Source organism: Ascaphus truei, chromosome 7 (genome assembly GCF_040206685.1).
Source record: "Ascaphus truei isolate aAscTru1 chromosome 7, aAscTru1.hap1, whole genome shotgun sequence".
Lineage (NCBI taxonomy): Eukaryota > Metazoa > Chordata > Amphibia > Anura > Ascaphidae > Ascaphus > Ascaphus truei.
Window position 1 is genome coordinate 96,025,032 of NC_134489.1, and position 19,141 is coordinate 96,044,172.

Genomic DNA, 19,141 nt, shown 5'->3' on the forward strand with positions numbered 1-19,141 from the left:
TCAGACTTAGAACTTTGCAACTAATATTGACAGATTTACTATAAATCATTCTTCCTGTTACTACACAGGTTATTAAGAATTTATATTAGCGTTAGGGACCCCTGAATTGTGGTCTGCTGTGCAGTTGGCTCAGGGGCTTACAACAATTTTGACCAAAAATGTTAAACTAAAAGACCATTTTACTTGATATTTATACATATATATTTAGGCACTGTACCGTGTATGAGTTTCACTGGATGTGCTAAAAACTGAGCTCTGTCTGTGTTTTATGTTCTGTCTCTGATTTTGAACCTTTCTTCCATGTAGTAACCAAGGAGGGAGAGGGAGTAGGGGGTATGATACCTTTTAATGGACAAACAAGTAGTTGATATGTTACAAGCTTTCCAACCTCTCAGGGTCCTTCATTGGGTTACCCGGACCCTGGGAGGTTGGAAAGCTTGTAACAGATCAACTACTTGTTTGTCCAATAAAATGTATCATACCCCCTACTCCCTCCTTTGTTACTACATTGAAATGAAATAAACCGTGTAAACTGAATTTAATTTCTCTCCCCAAAAAAATTCAACTTGCTCTTTTCATATTGAAACGTATAAAGGCGTCGTTGAGAAGGAATGTATCACAGGTTCAGCTCCGTATAAACACAATGCAAACCTTGATGTACATAGCCTTGAAGCTTGCAATTGTTCAGCAAGGTTAGGTACTACAGTAGCTCAAAGAAAACATTAGTGTAAAATAAGGCTTAGTCTGTTTGTGTTTACACGTATAATCTCCGTGTCCTTGGCAGCCGTTAAAAATAATTTACAACGTGACTGACATGCCCGCACAGGCAGCCGTAAATAGCACCTTTTGTTCTTAAAGCCCACAGAATTCAGAGCGTTAACACTGTAACAGACCTAGTTACATAGTCACATATTTATATAGTTACATAGTTACATATTGATATATTTACATAGTTACATAGTAGATGAGGTTGAAAAAAGACATATGTCCATCAAGTTCAACCTATGCTGAAATTTAGACGACAGATACTTTATCCTATATTTATACTTACCGTATATGTCCCAGCTGTAACTTTTTTGGGGGGGGATACAGAACATGCAAAGCCAAGGTATCTCAAGCAACAACAGAGACAGTGAAGCTTTTGTGGCAGAAGAGCCCCAAATGAAGCAAAACATATCTAATATTTATTCTACCATATAGTGCAATACTTTGCAATAAAGGATATTGCATATGCTTAGAATGGTATGGGGGAAAAATATAAATGGCACCCCTAAATACTATTATTCCTCACCCACTGGCCCTAGGTAATTGCTTCATAGCAGGTAACATTGTCAGATTTGCAATAAACAACACGGTAATTTAATTACTTCATGCACTAAATAAATTATGCATTTAATCACTCGGCTAGTTCCATCTGCGCACTTCTTAATAAAATTACATTTAATATCATTTGTTTCCGATTCATCTGCCTCTCGTCTTTATTATCTTATATTTACAGCACACTGAATTTTTAATTTGATGATGTCCCTTCTATGCTGAAACATTATACACTTAATAGGACCTAATGACGTTAGAGCAGTAATCCTTGTTGCCCACCCTGAAAATAATCATTAAAGTCAACCAATGGTGAGAATTGCTATATATTTCAACCATTGTAGGGATTCTTCTACTTAACCCATTCAGAGAACAGTCAACCAAGAAAAATAACCATAATAATAGATAATAGTTCTCTCTAATACATTCTTCACCCTTCACAAACTATGGCCCATATTCAATATGCTGGGGATATTTTTCACTGCTTGGTATGGATTCAGCTTAATTGAAATAAATGTGGCTGATATCTTGCTGAGCGTAAGGAAGGTGGCCTTAAAGCTGCAGACCAAGCAATATCCTACATGTGTGTTTTTTTTTTAAAATAAATCAGCTCTGTACTATGAAAAAATACTTGTACCATTTTTTTTCAAAACAACGCTGAATTACATTTTTTATGTACTATAATGTAACAAGTCTTTTTTGTTTCTATAGCAACCATTTGCAAAGTCACATTCCCTTCCTCTTCTGAAACAGGCTCTGGCACACCCCTTTTTGAGCCCTGTCCTCTTTCTAGCAGTGCACCAATTGTATCTTGTGCTGCCTGGTCACATGATCTTCCCCACAGAACTTTGCATCTTTGGTCCTCTTCTGCTGCACTGACAGCCATTTAGTGAACCCCCGAGCCGAATCTTCACAGATCAATCACAGGAGAACGGATCAATCAGCAACTTAGCTAATTACTTATCATTGTGTGGATTGTATTGATGCACATATTAAAAGGGAACAAAACGCAGCTTGGACTGCTGCTTTAAAGCATATTAAATCATGGTCTGGAAGAGAAACCCCTAACACATGGCAGGATTCCCTTGCTGACTCCTGCTATACCTTGTGAAGCATTGTTGACTCTCTTAGAAGATTGCAGTGGAAAGACATCTTGTGGGAGACAGAGCCTGTAATTTATACATTCACATGCAGTTGTATTTACAGAACTTGCTATTTCAAATGACGAGAGCATGCAACAAATGTATTGATGCCGGCAGTTACGCAGGGAGGCAGCGGCAGTGCCTGAATTTAGGTAAGAAGCCAACTGCGATGTGCATCCCACACCAATAACTGGATCGCATTACTAAGCAGTTATGTATCAAAGGCTCCTGGATGCAAAATTGGAGCAAAAATAGAACCACATGAATTCAATGAAAGACAATTCCATTGCATTCTCTGGAATTTGCTTTGATAAATCTGTTGATATTTTGTGCTGCACTTTTTGACCCAGAATTGCATCTTGGAGCATTTGGAACCCAGCCCCCTAAATGTTTTGTGTTTTGCGCTAGTAAAATGTATATGTTCTCTAAAAAGATTGAGTTCTGACTGTCTAGATGACATTGATATATTCTGTATTATATTACCATGTAGATTGGATTTTGTTCTGGGGCCAGGGACATTTCCACAGTAAGCATGCAGCGCTGCTCTGGCACATTACACATATTTTACACTGCCTGTCCACATTTAAACCTATCCAGATATGAAGGGTTTACCATGAATGGGAATGAAGCACCTTCAGTCCAAGGGTTAAACCAATTACGTTATCTTCTATATGGATACACAGGGGTCCTCAAATATTAACTTCTGCTTAGCATTTACCAGGAAAGAGCAGGCACCTCCGTAGCATATTATTATATCAGACGGGACATAACATTGGGTGATAAATCAGTGAGAAAGTATATAGCTCAAAAGAAATATTTCATATTGATACACTACAAACCCCTGAATAAAATAGATGGGGTGGGAGAAATAACAGGCGTATGGACTTACCTAAAAATAAATGTCAGAGGCTCATTGCTTGTGTGCACTTCAGAGACGGGGTTAGCACCTGTGAAGCTGACTGTGAATGGGTTTCCTTTACAGATGAGCACAGATGTGCTGTTTGCCACATGCATCATCGAGGGGATGATCTGCCAAGATTCTCACCCAGAACATAGTTCACACGCTGACAATTCTGTGCGGTTTTCCTGGGATCCCAAACACTGTAAATAGCACTCACCTGTGGAAGATTAGAAAGAGCGTTTATCTACAGTAATCTCCACAAACTGGAAGCTTTGGAATGGAGACAAAATGCAGCAATTATCCCCTACTCGCGGATTTATTTGTGCATATATTTTATTTTCCTGGATCAACCAGTTTGTATCAGGTAGCAATTTACCAGTGCACTCCGAAGGAGATATAAACAGTAGGAAATAGAAGCGCCAAAAGACGGTGAAAACAATCTTTTACATATGGGCATGAAGGAGTATACAGCATTTCGATATCATTTATTCATTACACAAATGTGGAAGCAAACTGGTGCAAGGGTTAATAAAAACAGCATATAGCAGCGTGATCCCCAAACATAATCTGTACTTTCATATGTGCAATGAGGATTTAAATATGCGATGCTGGATCCAAGTACCAGCATCGCAAGTATTTCAGATATTAAATTGTATCTGAAATACCAAGTTTATAAAATGGAGCACATAACATTGTTCCATACATAGAACCAAAACATAATGATAAGGGGGGAAAAAAATATATATAGATCTATTGTCCAAAGCTTCCAAAAATCAAGAAAATTAAAAAAACAATTACAGCATTTAAAAAGAAAAAGTTCAAATAAGCATTGTACAGAACAATCGTAAAGTCCACAGACAGGACAAAAGATGTAACAAAAATTATCTCAGGATGAAACTTCTACATCCCAGATAACATTCAGTGGCGTCTCAGCACTGCACTGCCAGCGACCTCCCAGGCTCCACACTGCACTGCCAGCACCCTCCCAGGCTCCGCACTGCCAGCACCCTCCCGGTCTCCGCCCTGCCAGCACCCTCCAGGCTCCACACTGCACTGCCAGCACCCTCCCAGGCTCCGCACTGCACTGCCATCACCCTCCCAGGCTCCACACTGCACTGCCAGCACCCTCCCGGTCTCCGCCCTGCCAGCACATTCCCGGTCTCCGCCCTGCCAGCACCCTCCCGGGCTCCACACTGCACTGCCAGCACCCTCCCGGGCTCCGCACTGCACTGCCAGCACCCTCCCGGTCTCCGCCCTGCCAGCACCCTCCCGGTCTCTGCACTGCCAGCACCCTCCCGGGCTCCGCACTGCACTGCCAGCACCCTCCCGGTCTCCGCCCTGCCAGCACCCTCCCGGTCTCTGCACTGCCAGCACCCTCCCGGGCTCCGTACTGCCAGCACCCTCCCAGGCTCTGCACTGCCAGCAAACTCCCAGGCTCCGCCCTGCCAGCACCCTCCCGGGCTCCGCACTGCCAGCACCCTCCCGGGCTCCGCACTGCACTGCCAGCACCATCCCGGGCTCCGCACTGCACTGCCAGCACCCTCCCGGTCTCCACCCTGCCAGCACCCTCCCAGGCTCCGCACTGCACTGCCAGCACCCTCCCAGGGTCCGCACTGCACTGCCAGCACCATCCCGGGCTCCGCACTGCACTGCCAGCACCATCCCGGGCTCCGCACTGCACTGCCAGAACCATCCCGGGCTCCGCACTGCACTGCCAGCACCCTCCCAGGCTCCGCACAGCACTGCCAGCACACTCCCAGGCTCCGCACAGCACTGCCAGCACCCTACCAGGCTCCACACAGCACTGCCAGCACCCTCCCAGGCTCCGCACAGCACTGCCAGCACCCTCCCGGTCTCTGCCCTGCCAGCACCCTCCCAGGCTCCGCACAGCACTGTCAGCGCCCACTCAGTGGGTCAAAAATATTTCCGACACCGTCTCAGATGTGTGGCCACGGTGGAGTCACTGTGGCTACTTAGTGTATACACCTTCGTGCCCTTATGTAGAATAATTGTTGCCTGTCTTTTGGGTTTTCTTTTTCGACTCTGTAATGTTTAATTGCTTCCATCAACCATTTCGCAAAACTGTACAAACATTGCTCAGTTATGGAGCATGTCACAATAAACCTGATGCTACACACATTCTACACTGGCCTCATGAGAAAGTCCCTTTGCTCACAACCCCGTGTATCAGCACATTATACGGTGTACCAATGTGAAGGAAGATGAAGCAGCGGCTCAATGAGTAAAGACACTGATCTGAGTGTGAAGCAGGGGAGTCTGGTTCAATAACCCAGTGTTTATCTCAAAGTGCCCCTGGCACCAAAAAATAGATTGTAAAATCTATGGGGTAGGGATTCGTGACTGCAAAAATTCTATTTACATGGTCATTGCTGTACCAGAATTATTATTATTAGTAGTAATAGTAGTATTATTATTATAAAAGGAAAAACAAGAGATACAATAATAGGATATTGCACATATGAATAGTTAAGTGTATTAGCACAAACACAAAGAAACAACAGCAATGCCTTTGCTACAAGAAAGTTCCCAACCACAGGCTTTCATGTTGCAAATTTGGAGCGTTGCCTTATCACTGCATATGTAAATGGCTCTGCTGCCCTTTGGAACACTTGCGTGCAGAGATTACAGCTCCCCTATTCCCCTATCCCACCGTGTCCCTCTGTCTCTTCTTGCTAAATCAGTCAATCAATAGTATCTACTTCCTGTTCCATAGCTAGAGGACAGTGAAGGATATATGAAGCTTGGAAATAAAGGGCAATGTGGTATTACCACTTGAAACGCTTGTTAAATGATATTGATCCCAACAAAAACAAAATAATTCATCCTATTTACACATTTGCTTCTTACCACAGCCTCGAAACCCCGGACGTTCTTTATTAAGAATCTTAATTACAAATGTAGATAAGTGGATTTTAATGAAAGTTGGTCCTCGCAAGGGAAGAGCAGCCACTAAATTACATTTAAACCAAAGAAGCTCTAGAGATAGAGACATCTCATATTTTAATTAGGCGACAACAAGACAAAAGTGTTCTTCAAAAAGATGCTACCTTCACTGCTCGTTAAAACTGTTGCACTTTTAATGGATACGGCCACGAAGGACATATCTGAAGATTTTCTGAAGCAGGCAAACATTTGTTCATTCAATACAGGACATAATGATTTACTTATAACAGTGATGTACGTATGTACTGTATATTCTTTAAAAAGTCATATATTTAATTATCAGAGCATCAGACCTACTTGAAATGCATTTAAAGGTGAATGTACACCTTTTCTTTTCATTACGAGGGGAAGTATAGGAGTAGGGTGTGTATGCGCTATACAAGACATTGAGATAGATAGAAGTAGGGGGTCTCCAGAGCTGGATCGTGGTCATTTCGGCTTCAGGGACCCACTGGTTCCTGAGATACATAACGGAAAAGACGACGCTGGTACTTCATCGGTTGTTTAAAAACCCGGCATGACATGGGCCAATAGGAAGCCGCGATGATGGATGGTGTTTGTGGCTTCCTATTGGCCTGTGTGACGTGACAGAATTACACCTCCATTTTGTTCCCCCCTGGAGGGGACGGTACCGGCGACATCTTCCCCGGTAAGTATTTTGTAAGCCAGAGGTTCCCTGGAGCTACAATGAATGCGGTTCAGATTCAGCGTTCCCCTGCTTCCTACCCATGTTAAAAATAGGAGGGGGGAGGTAAAACAAATTATTCTGTATGGGGAACTGCTCCTGTGAAGCAGAATGTGTGCCAAACACATCCAGATATAACACTAAACAGCAAATTTTTTGTTTATCTAAAAATATATATATTTTCTTTCTACTTTCAAATCATACTTTACAAAAAAACACGAACGCCCACATTTTTGTTGACTCCGAAGAACTGTGACACGGCAGTGACAATATGAGAGAAAACCAAGTGACTTGCGGAGTCAGCAGTACTTTCAAGACCTAATTGAGCTGTTTTGAAACCAGGATGAGACGCTATGAAAATTATGTTGTAGGAGCAATTATAGAAGTAAATGTGTCACATTTTCTCAGCAAGTAAGAATCTGAACTGCCCTCAGATTCCAAACCCACCACGCTATGTAAATTAGAACACATCGCCTTGTTCCATTTGATTCCATACTGAAATGACTATGGCAAAGTCTGAAATAAAGCAATACAGAAGAAGATTGCTAAATTATCAGCAGTTTCACAACTGCAACAATATAGCGTGTTCCATAAATATGATTGCTCAAAGCTATCTGTGAGAACTGTTGAATTAACATTGCTTTAAAGACGAGATCAACAGATTGGAAAATGTGTGCTGAAAAAATACAGCTCTGACGTTTCAAATCAGCAGTCCCAAATACCAAGTAATATGCAAAATAGAGCTGTTTAACCTTCTGGGTGCCCAAAAACATAGCTATTACATCATGGGGTCTGGCACTCCAGGGGCGCCGTTACGTAGTAGCTACGTCGCAAACTAATTGCTCGTTTTTGTAATGGAGATCGAACGCAATCTAACAGGAAGAGGGACGGAGGAAGAGGATTCCATCGTCAGTGACACAGCGATCATGGTCCCTGTGGTACTGAAAGGATTAAAGACCATGACACGAATAACTTCAAATCTTAGTAGGATCACGACTCCCTTTCCCCCACTCCTGAAAACTGTAAGGCTGGGGCCATGGTACTGCAGATCGTCCGGAGGCGTCTGCATGCTGAGCAAACAGTGTTCGTGTCCATGCGGTGTGTGGGCGTGTCCGCACGGAAGCAGGAGGGGGCGCGCGTTGCGTGAGAAATCCTTTAAACTTATTTCTCAGCGCAACAGACAGGTCACGTGAGTGGTTCGCCCAATGAGGGCGAACCAGCTCCGTGACGTCACTGGCACACCCCTAGACACGCCCACGGATGGCGCGCGAACCATGGCCAAGAAACGCACCTGCTTCAAGAGCGTGATGCCACGGCCGCGCATGCCTCCGCACGGGCGACGGCACCATGGATCTGGCCTAAGATGGGAACTGGTGAACACAAGAAAAACTAGCAAGGCTAACATGTACGATTCATTTTTTCCAATCAGTTTAACAGAGAACCACAACACTCTTAGGTTCTGATTCTCATTTAGAAGTATTATTTGCTGTAAATGGACAATTTATCTTTAAAAAAAAAAAACAGCTTCAACAATTACTACAAAATATACCAATACCAAGTGTTTATGTTAAATAATTGTTGTTTTAGCTTATGCGGTCAGTACATTGTCTGCACTTAGGCTGAGTCCCCGGTAGTGCCCCAGTGGCTGTGTGTGTGTGGGCGCGCAAAGCGCTGTGAAGACAAGAATTTTGTCTTCCCGTGCCGCGACGCGGTCACGTGGCGGCGCGCAGCCAATGGCAGGGCAGATATGCCCCATCATTGCTGCGCCGCCATCACGGTCCCGCCCCCCCCTGCACTCCCCTAGAGCTCCCTACAGACCACCGATCGCGGCTGCAGTTCTTATATCCACACATGCCGTTCTCTTCACAGAACCTCCAGGGAATGAGAATGTGCAGGAGTGTTCCGGTAAAAGAACTGTCACATCTGTGCAGTACACTGGCGACACACTTTATTCGAGCTCGGCTAGTCCCACGAATTCGGGTATACCCGGGTGTATTGAGGTTTGTGACTGTTTTCTGCCCGAGTGCATTGAGGTATTTTCCAGGCAGGGATTGAAGCATTTTATTCCCGCTGGCTGCAATACTGCACAGTATATATATATATACTGCATTACAATTCATGTATTTATGCCATCTGGTAGACACGCGAAGCATTGCAGCCTATTATTATTGTACTTGGGGGCTAGAAATTACCGTGTTAATTTTTTACATTGAATTGGGAACGTCTGGCTTTACTCTGAGATGGAGGAAGCAATAGAGGAAGATACAACAGCAGAAAATACCGTTATTAACAATACATTTGTACAAAACTGCGCAGACAATACAGGGCGTAAGAGAAGAGCTGCACATGTATTTGAGAACACTTTCTCTAACATCTGTGAGGATGAAACTGACCTAAATCTATATTTTTTGAAATTAGAAAAAGCTCTGTCCCTAAATGTTCACCTGTGGTGGGACATAACGACCTTGGACAACTACTTAGTAGTTAAAAGAATACCAAGAGGGTTACGCATTAAGAAAACACCATCGTTTGGCTTTCCCTCTAAAGATTTTGAAAATGAATGGGTTAATATCCTGAATGAATGCTCAGAAAAGCTTATAGAGCTCATTATCAAAACCAAAATCCAAGAAAGAAATATAGTAAAGAAAACAATAAAAGATCTACAATCTAGTTTAAAAACATATAGAGATATGGACAATTTTGACACCTTGGACAAAAATCTCTCCAAAACTGTCAATGAGATTGAAGAAACCATAATGACAAAGAAACAGACAAAATTTGACAGAGATAGGATAGACTATGAAAAAAAACAAATATATGCATGGCAAAAACCACCCCCATTGAGGAGAAGTTACCAACAAGACCATACACAGAAAAAAGACACCCATAGAAGACAACCATATCCTAGGAAGTCAACCCCCAAAAAATCTATCTTGAAGAAAACAACTTCAGGTACTTCAAGTATGTCTGATGTCTCAGATTTGGAGAACCGCACCTCAGCAGTCTCTTTCACCACAGATGAAGAAACAGACAGACACAGTGATCGCACGGATTCAGATGACAGACAGAGAAAAGATCCTCCACGTTATCAAGGAGCAGCGTCAACTTCATATGATCTTCGGGATCATAAAGAATCAAAAAACTCCCTAAAAGGACGCGGCGCTCGCCCAAAAGAAGGGCCAATAAAAAAGAGGAAAATGGATCCTTGAATATGGAGAATAACGTTGTGAATATTTCAGGGATGGACTTGACAGAGGGGGAATTGAACATTCTCAACAAAGGTCTTAATTTTGCCATTCAGGACAATTTTGATTTGTTCGATACAATAATAGACCTACAGAAATACATCCGCAAGCTATCCTTAAAGAAGTTTTTCCACTCCAGGCAGCCTGCTGTGGGTGGCGCTCTTCCGCTTGATGCCCCAGATGTCATAGATCTGGGTCCTCCTGCGGATGACCTCCCCGACGGCAAGCTGTCCTTCAGAGAGTACACTGTCATACAGGATTTGGAGGATTTATATAATGAGCAGGATTATACTGATATACAGAGTGTAGGGGAAGATGAACAATTTTTATTTCTGACAAATACCAAACACATATCCCTCAAGAACAAATCCTTATTCTGTCCAGAATTCTCAAAAGGTCCACATTTGGAGACTTATGAGAGCCTGGTGGAAAGAGATCTGCAGCTTTTAGCAAAAGGCTATAAATTCTCAACTTCAGAATACAATAATCTGTCTAAAGAGGAACATCAGCATTTATACACTCTAAAGAAAAGGAGTGACATAATCATAAAGAATGCAGACAAGGGGGGAGCTGTAGTTGTTATGAGTTCTGAAATGTATCATACCGAAGCATTAAGACAGCTCAATAGTACTGAAGCTTATTGTAAACTCACCACAGACCCCACACAAATGTATCTGAAAGAAGTTGAGAAACTTATAGATTTAGGTAGGGAGTTGCGGGTTTTGTCCAAACAAGAAGCAGAGTTCCTTTTTAATCCTTGTCCCACTGTACCTGTCTTTCACCATCTCCCAAAGATTCATAAGTCACTTGTATGCCCTCCAGGCAGACAATTATTTCCAGCATTGGATCTTTGGGAGATGGTGTATCCAGGTACGTGGACCAATTCTTGCAACCATTGGTTCAAAAATTACCCTCTTTTTTAAGAGACCCTTTTGACTTACTTACAGACATTGGACAAATCACATGGTGTCACTCTTATATATGGGTCACACTAGATGTGACATCACTCTACACCATCATTGAGCACTCACAGGGTTTAAAAGCAATTAGTCACTTTCTCAATTTATCTAATCTTCACTTGGCACAAATCACTTTCATTATGGATTGCATTTTATTTTTATTGCAACATAATTACTTCACTTTTGATGATCAGTATTTTTTACAGACACAGGGGACTGCTATGGGCACATCATTTGCACCCTCATACGCCAACTTGTTCATGGGTTTTTGGGAGACTTATCACATTTTCGGTGACAATAATCCTTATAGACAATATATCAAATTCTATCGTCGCTATATCGATGACTTACTTTTGATTTGGTGTGGGGATACACAGACACTTTTATCTTTTTTAGATTATATCAATGCCAATGACTGTAACTTGAAGTTTACCCATACCATACATGATCATCATATTGATTACTTGGACCTGCATCTTTATGTAGATACAAATTTGTTGATACAAACAGATATATACAGAAAGGAGAACGCTCGCAACTCACTGTTAAGAGCTAATAGTGCACACCCGAGACCACTGCTCAATGGTATCCCCAAAAGTCAGTTTTTAAGACTAAGAAGGATTTGCTCCACAGAGGAATCCTTCGATGCTCAAGCTGAAAATCTCAGACTAAGGTTTCTAGCTCGTGGATACTCTGACAGTGCTATCAGGAATGCACTTAATAATGTGAAAAAGCTCAAGAGGGCAGATCTCCTACACAGATCCAAAAAGAATAGGCCAGCTGAACAAAAACAAGGGAATTATGATAGAGAGGCACCTCTCTTCATCACCACCTATTCCAGACAAGCTGGTATCATTCGGTCTATTCTGAATAAACACTGGGAGGTACTCAGACTGGACCAAGATCTGAAAAAATACACTAAATCAAACCCCAGAATAGTGTACAGGAAAGCTAAGACGCTGGGGACTCATCTTTCACCGAGTATGTATAGAACAAAAAAACCCACTAAAAGCACCATCCCCAATGGGTTCTACAAATGTGGATCCTGTAATTTTTGCAAATACGCCCTACCTATTAAATCCATCAAGAATATATACACAGGCCAAAAAATAGAATCAATTCTTTCTTAACATGCAATACAAAGTATGTGATTTACATTCTGAGATGTGCATGTGGCTGTAGCTATATAGGTAGAACGATTAGACCTTTAAAAATAAGAATTAGTGAACACATCAGAACCATCAAGAAAAAAGATGAGAAATTTCCAGTCGCTAGACATTTCAATCAATGCTCAATGGGCTCAGTAGACCAACTTACATTTAGCGCCATTGAACATATTGCAATACATCCAAGAGGTGGAGATAGAGAATCTCTTCTCAACTGTCGGGAGATGCATTGGATTTATACCCTTGGGACTTTGATGCCCAAGGGTATGAATACCGACTGGGAACTTAAACATTTTCTTAAATAATGTTATCTGTTGTTCATACATATCCTTGTTCTTTTCGCCCTCTACCTCCCCCTTTTTCCCTCCCCCCCTTTCCCTCCCTTATTCCTCCCTCCCCTTCCCGCCCCCCTTTACCTCCCCCCCCTCCCTCCCCCCCCTCTCTTCCCCCTCTCCCCCTCTCCTTTCCCCCCCCTCTCTTCCCCCTCTCCCCCTCCCCCTCCCCCCTCCTCCCCCCCCCTCTCTTCCCCCTCTCCCCCCCCCTCCCCTATCTTCCCCCCCCCTTCCTCCTTCCCCCCCCCTCCCTTTCCCCCTCTCTTCCCCACTCCCACCTATCCTTGCCCCTTTTCCCCCCCCCCCTTTCCCCCCCCCTTCCTCCCCCCCCCCCCCCCCACCACCCTCTCATGTTTTTTCTCCCATTCCCTACTTATTTCCAACTATATAATTACTATCTTATATGTATATATTTTGGATGTCTCTGACATAGAAATCTGTATACCACTGTTTAATTGTCTATCCATGTCACAAGAGAGGCTCAACTCCTAACCAGTATATATATCCCTGATTGTCTACAACAGATGCTTGATAAATAGTATAGCTTTTTCATTTTAAAATTATACCTGCAAAGATGTATTTTGCCCTATGTATATACATACATTAAGGACTGTAGATAATATTGCATATGGCCATATATTAGACATAATGAAGAATATTGTACATAACCATACATTGGATACAACTATGCCCTCTATGATCTCCATTTCAGAGTAGAAGATTGCTTCTATACATGTCTATAGTATTGTTTTTAACCCTGTATGTTGTCATTAGTGCATGTTGAGCTTTCAACATGCAGTAGCTACGCTCCTGATATAGGTGTCACTCCCCTTTCCCTCCCTGGTATCAGTGATGCATTCGCAACCTAAGGAGCTCATTGGTCCACACTTTGGACCAATCAGATCATACCTTGACGATCCCGCGCCAATGGCAGATGACGTCATCAATCAGCTGGAGGCAGGGGAACTCCTATATCAGCTGCGGCAGCCGCAGTCTGTTCAATATTCTCGTTGATAAAGGGCGACGGCCCGAAACGCGTTCGAGATTTTTAACTTATCCCATGCCATGATGTCTACCATGGAATAAAGGATTTTTAATAGCGGTATCTAGCCCCCTTCTTACTGCAATTGCTGTGCTCCGTTCTTTCCGTGAGGATATTTTGTTGCTATTAAATCCTAATCATTATCATTTAACAGATCAGCCGCCCGTCAGCCAGGCATGAACCCAGGCTGGGAAGGCAAATGCAACGGGGCTTGTCAGAGGTGAGGAGCGGCGCATTCCAGGTATCTGCCAGGTACATACTGGGTATTTGCTCGAATAAAGTGTGTCGGTGCAGTACTCATTCATCCCAACCTTGTGGTCATTTTGTATTCATCTACAGTAGTAGCGCATTTGTGCTTTGTTGCCAGTACAGTAACAGTGTTTCTTATATGAGACGAGGATTAGTAGCCTGTGTAAGATTGATAAAGTATGCATGAAAATACAGCTCCTGGTACATCACTGGTCCTCAATTGCTGACCTTCCCCGCTGTTCCACCCACTACAGTTCAACAAGCTCCCGGAGTCCCACTGTGGCAAAAAGGGCATCTGGGCGTTCGCCTGGCAGTAATTCAACAAGAATACACTGCAGGAAGAAATGACATCAAAATGTTTCTTTTTCTTTCATATTTTGGAAAATAATGAGCCGTTGTCTTTTGGAGAAAGTCCAAAGTTTATTTAAAAATAATAATAATAATAATAATTGCAAAGGCACCTCTGTAAAAATGACATCAATTAGCAGGAAATGAATATTGCTAACCCCTTAACTGTCTGAGGGGCCCACAGCACCTTACATACAATACAAAGGGAACTTTAAAAGGTGCAATCAATCACACATCGTTGGCCTGTTGAATTTCATAGGGACCCCTGAATGAGGTTGTTTTGTCTGTCAAAGTGTTTTCTTTCCTCTTATCCCACCCCTGTCCTTACCAGAGAACCAATAAAGTAAGGGTGGGAGGGGGGACTCGGGCTGTGCAAGCCCTTGCTGATCACACAGTGACATCACAAACTGACATCACACAAAAGGGAGCAGCCAGAGGAAATCAAACCCCTCCCAAATCTAACTTCGAAACAATGAAAGAAAAATGCTTATACTGGGAGGTCAGTCTAAACATCACTATCCACTGAAGAGTAGGGGAGTGTTTATGGCTGACAGAAAAGAGATATGTGTAAGTTTTAATATTTCATACTAGGGTATTTGTGCACCCACAATTTACCTTTATAATAAAGGAACTTTGTTACTGGCTTTGGCCAGCTTTTAATTGCGCTAAATCACAAATAAACATATGCTTCATTTATTTAACCCCTTCAGGGCATTTTCACGTCTCACAAAGTTTAGTCCACGGGACAATAAGAAATGACATATATTCAGTGTAGGTTCCTGCTAAACGGAGGTTACCTTGACGAGGTCGGCAGGTTTAAACCTTGTTTTGATCAAAAGATGCATCCAAATGACTCCTTTGTTACACAGACTTCTGTTCTAAATGTAAAAATGTCGCTAGTATATTTTAGCCCAGGTGGTAGGAGCACAGGTTCTTTGTTTGCCATATATGTAAGGCCAATCCTTTTACCGGCAGCATACTTCATAAAGGGAGGGTTGCGGTAACTCTCACATCCACCACCAGTTTAAGTTCTTTCAAAACCAAATCTGTCTCACATTTTAATCTGGTCTGTAACTGTTATATACGCCCATAATATATAGTATCTTAACTGTGCATGCAAAGTCTTGTATATAATGTATAACCTGTTCACGTATGTAACTATATTTGTAACCATGTATATCTGTCATTTTAACTCTGTGCCCAGGACATACAGGAAAACGGGAGGTAACTCTCAATGTATTACTTCCTGGTAAAACATTTTATAAAATATAAGTACACTGTTGGTTATGTCAGATTTGGGTTAAAAAGGTATGAATTACCTAGATGAGACCCCCTTTAACAGGTTACTTGAATTAGTTCACTTTGCTCCTAAGAGGGATTGCCCCTTTAATGGCCATATTTCCAAACGATGTATTGATTTGCAGTACATTGAGTTGCCCGCTCTACAAATAAATTAATTTATACCATTGATAGGTCAATATCCACACAGTGTCCTTCATAAGTTTAACAGAATCATGGCACTGCAATGCACAGTGAATTACATTGCCATTACGGGAAATAATCTAACCCAAGACAGCTGGACAGGATTCACTTTTTATTTTACTTCTCAAAGTATTTTGGAGTTTTATGCCTTTTTGCTTTTTGGGGGATAAAAGAGAATCATACAGACTCAATGAGATCATTCTGGCCCCCTACCTTAATTTCAGTTGACCTTGTCAGAAAGAAGAGGCAGAACCCAAGGTAAGAATGACATGAGGAAAGAGACATACTGCCACGTCACCCCATGTAGGAATACTTTACATTTCACAACTTTCCCAAAGTTTTCCCACATTGAGAAATCAGAGTACGAGCTTTATAAAAAAATAAATTGGACTGTAGGGAGGTGGCAGCTGAACCAGATGGATTCTGCTATAGCCATCTGCCAGTAGGCCAGTGTTTTTCAACCAGGGATCCAAGAAAACCTTGGATTCCCCAGGCATTCCTAATCGGTTCCCTGAAATTTTCAGGTCATTTGAAAATTGTATCCAATACAGAAGAATTTACAATGCATCTGATCTTAGACTCGCTGTTAGAGGGCTGGGGTTCCTTACATTGCATCTGATCTCAGACACGCTATTAGAGAGGTTTGGGGTGCCTAACAATGCATCTGATCTCAGACTCGCTATTAGAAAGGGTTGGGGTTCCTTACAATGCACCTGATCTCAGACACGCTATTAGAGAGGGTGGTTGGGTTCCTTACAATGCATCTGATCTCAGACGCGATATTAGAGAGGTTTGGGTTCCTTACAATGCAACGTGAAACGGAAAACAGGGGGAACAAGGGTTAACACAATCAAAGTATCTAAAAAACTGATCGCAAATGAAAATCCTAAGGGAGAGGGGGGGATATGAACATAATGAAATATAACTGGTGTCTATAATACTTACACGGCCAAGTGTAAGTACAGATACTTCAATTGGTATCTGTGGGGTTTCACACCCGTCCACACCGATCGACAGGACAGGAATCAGATGTCCGCTCACAAGCAAGGTATTGGCAGAGAGTTCCCTCTGTTCTGCCAGCAGGTGGCCCAGTTCCTCCCAAGTGTAGCGGTGTAGGGTAAGTACAACATTAGCATAAAAACAGAAAATACGCGCGTTTCGTGACTGCTGACGTCACTTCTTCTTAATGCTCTACCCCTGAAGAAGTGACGTCAGCAGTCACGAAACGCGCGTAGGGTGGAGTTTCCATAGACGTGATACAGTGTGCACGTGTGTGGGGAGGAGAAGGGGCGCTCTAGCAGTGACGTCATCGGAGGGAGACAAGGCGCTCCGAGTCGCGGCCACAAAGCTGGGATTCACACTAGGTCTCACCTCCATCTGCATCACCCCGGCATCCTCTCACGCAAGCGGACGGCACGTTGTATCCTGTGCATAGGGACTATCGGCATGTGAGTGCACTGTTGTTTAGTCTTGTCGTTTTTTATTAAATTTTACGGTATCACACTATTGGTTCCTGTTTTTTCCTTGTATTTCGGGTTGTGTTGGTGCGAGCCTTTATCTGAGAAGAGGGGTTACATCGCCTGACAACTAATGTGGGATCAGCAAACCGGGAAGAAAGTTAAAGATACCTTTTGAGGCCCTTTATCTCTATTTTTAAGTAAGTAGCTGGCAACGGTGGGGGAGTTAACGATTAACCAGAAGTACTGCGCAATGGCTGTCTTGTTTTTTAAACAATTACAGATCTGATTCCACTACCATAAAGGACTCTGAGTACAATTGGATTCCGGATTCATTATCCTCACTACCAAGATCTTTGGACTTCATTTTCTGTCAGGTTATATACCAGATAGTGCGCCAAGGACTATTTCTGTTTTTGTTCATTGTTTGTTTTATTTTCTGTTTTTATGCTAATGTTGTACTTACCTTGTGGATAGGTTTGTTGTTTTTTTCAATCCTTAGGCAGCCGTTTTCTCAGTCTGTCATATCAGTCTGTAGGATTCACTAATATATTGTTGCATCTTTGTAAGGAGATTCCAACATTTAGAGCACTTATCTATCATTACAGTATTGTATTGTATGTCTTTATTTATATAGCGCCATTAATGTACATAGCGCTTCACAGCAGTAATACATGTGGTAATCCAATAAATAACAGATAATATAAATAACAGATCATGGGAATAAGTGCTTTAGACATTAAGGAAGAGGAGTCCCTGCTCCGAGGAGCTTACAGTCTAATTGGTAGGTAGGGAGAACGTACAGAGACAGTAGGAGGGAGTTCTGGTAAGTGCATCTGCAGGGGGCCAAGCTTTATGTGCCATGTGTTCAGAATAGCCACAGTCCTATTCATATGCTTCTTTAAGCAAGTGTGTCTTAAGGTGGGTCTTAAAGGTGGATAGAGAGGGTGCTAGTCGGGTACTGAGGGGAAGGGCATTCCAGAGGTGAGGGGCAGTCAATGAAAAAGGTTTAAGGCGGGAGAGGGCTTTAGATACAAAGGGGGTAGAAAGAAGACATCCTTGAGAAGAACGCAAGAGTCTGGATGGTGCATAACGAGAAATTAGGGCTGAGATGTAAGGAGGAGCAGAAGAGTGTAAAGCTTTAAAAGTGAGGAGAAGAATGGAGTGTGAGATGCGGGATTTGATCGGAAGCCAGGAGAGGGATTTCATGAGGGGAGATGCTGAGACAGATCTAGGAAAGAGTAGAGTGATTCTGGCAGCAGCGTTAAGGATAGATTGTAGGGGAGACAGGTGAGAGGCCGGAAGGCCGGACAGCAGGAGGTTACAGTAATCAAGACGGGAGAGAATGAGGGCCTGAGTCAGAGTTTTAGCAGTCGAGCAACAGAGGAAAGGGCGTATCTTTGTTATATTGCGGAGGAAAAAGCGACAGGTTTTAGAAATGTTTTGAATGTGAGGGGCAAATGTGAGAGAGGAGTCGAGTGTGACCCCAAGGCAGCGTGCTTGGGCTACTGGGTGAATGATCGTAGTTCCAACAGTAATGTGGAAGGAGGTAGTAGGGCCAGGTTTGGGAGGAAGTATGAGGAGCTCTGTTTTAGCCATGTTGAGTTTAAGGCGGCGGAGGGCCATCCAGGATGATATAGCAGAGAGACATTCAGAAACTTTGGTTTGTACAGCAGGTGTAAGGGCAGGTGATGAAAAATATATTTGTGTGTCGTCAGCATAGAGGTGATAATTAAACCCAAAAGATGTTATTAGGTCACCTAGAGAGAGTGTATACAGAGAAAAGAGAAGAGGTCCCAGGACAGAGCCCTGGGGTACCCCCACAGAGAGATCAATAGAGGAGGAGGAGGTGTTA

General features: G+C 42.8%; 1 protein-coding gene across 1 annotated transcript in view; it reads right to left on the minus strand.

Moving 5' to 3' along the window:
• The window catches only part of THSD7B (thrombospondin type 1 domain containing 7B), a 395,203-nt gene that overhangs the window by 325,376 nt on the left and 50,686 nt on the right, over positions 1-19,141 (minus strand). The window contains exon 2 of the mRNA XM_075609482.1: positions 3,346-3,574. The gene's annotated coding sequence lies outside the window, so the exon portion shown is untranslated. The remainder of the gene's footprint in view (positions 1-3,345; positions 3,575-19,141) is intronic.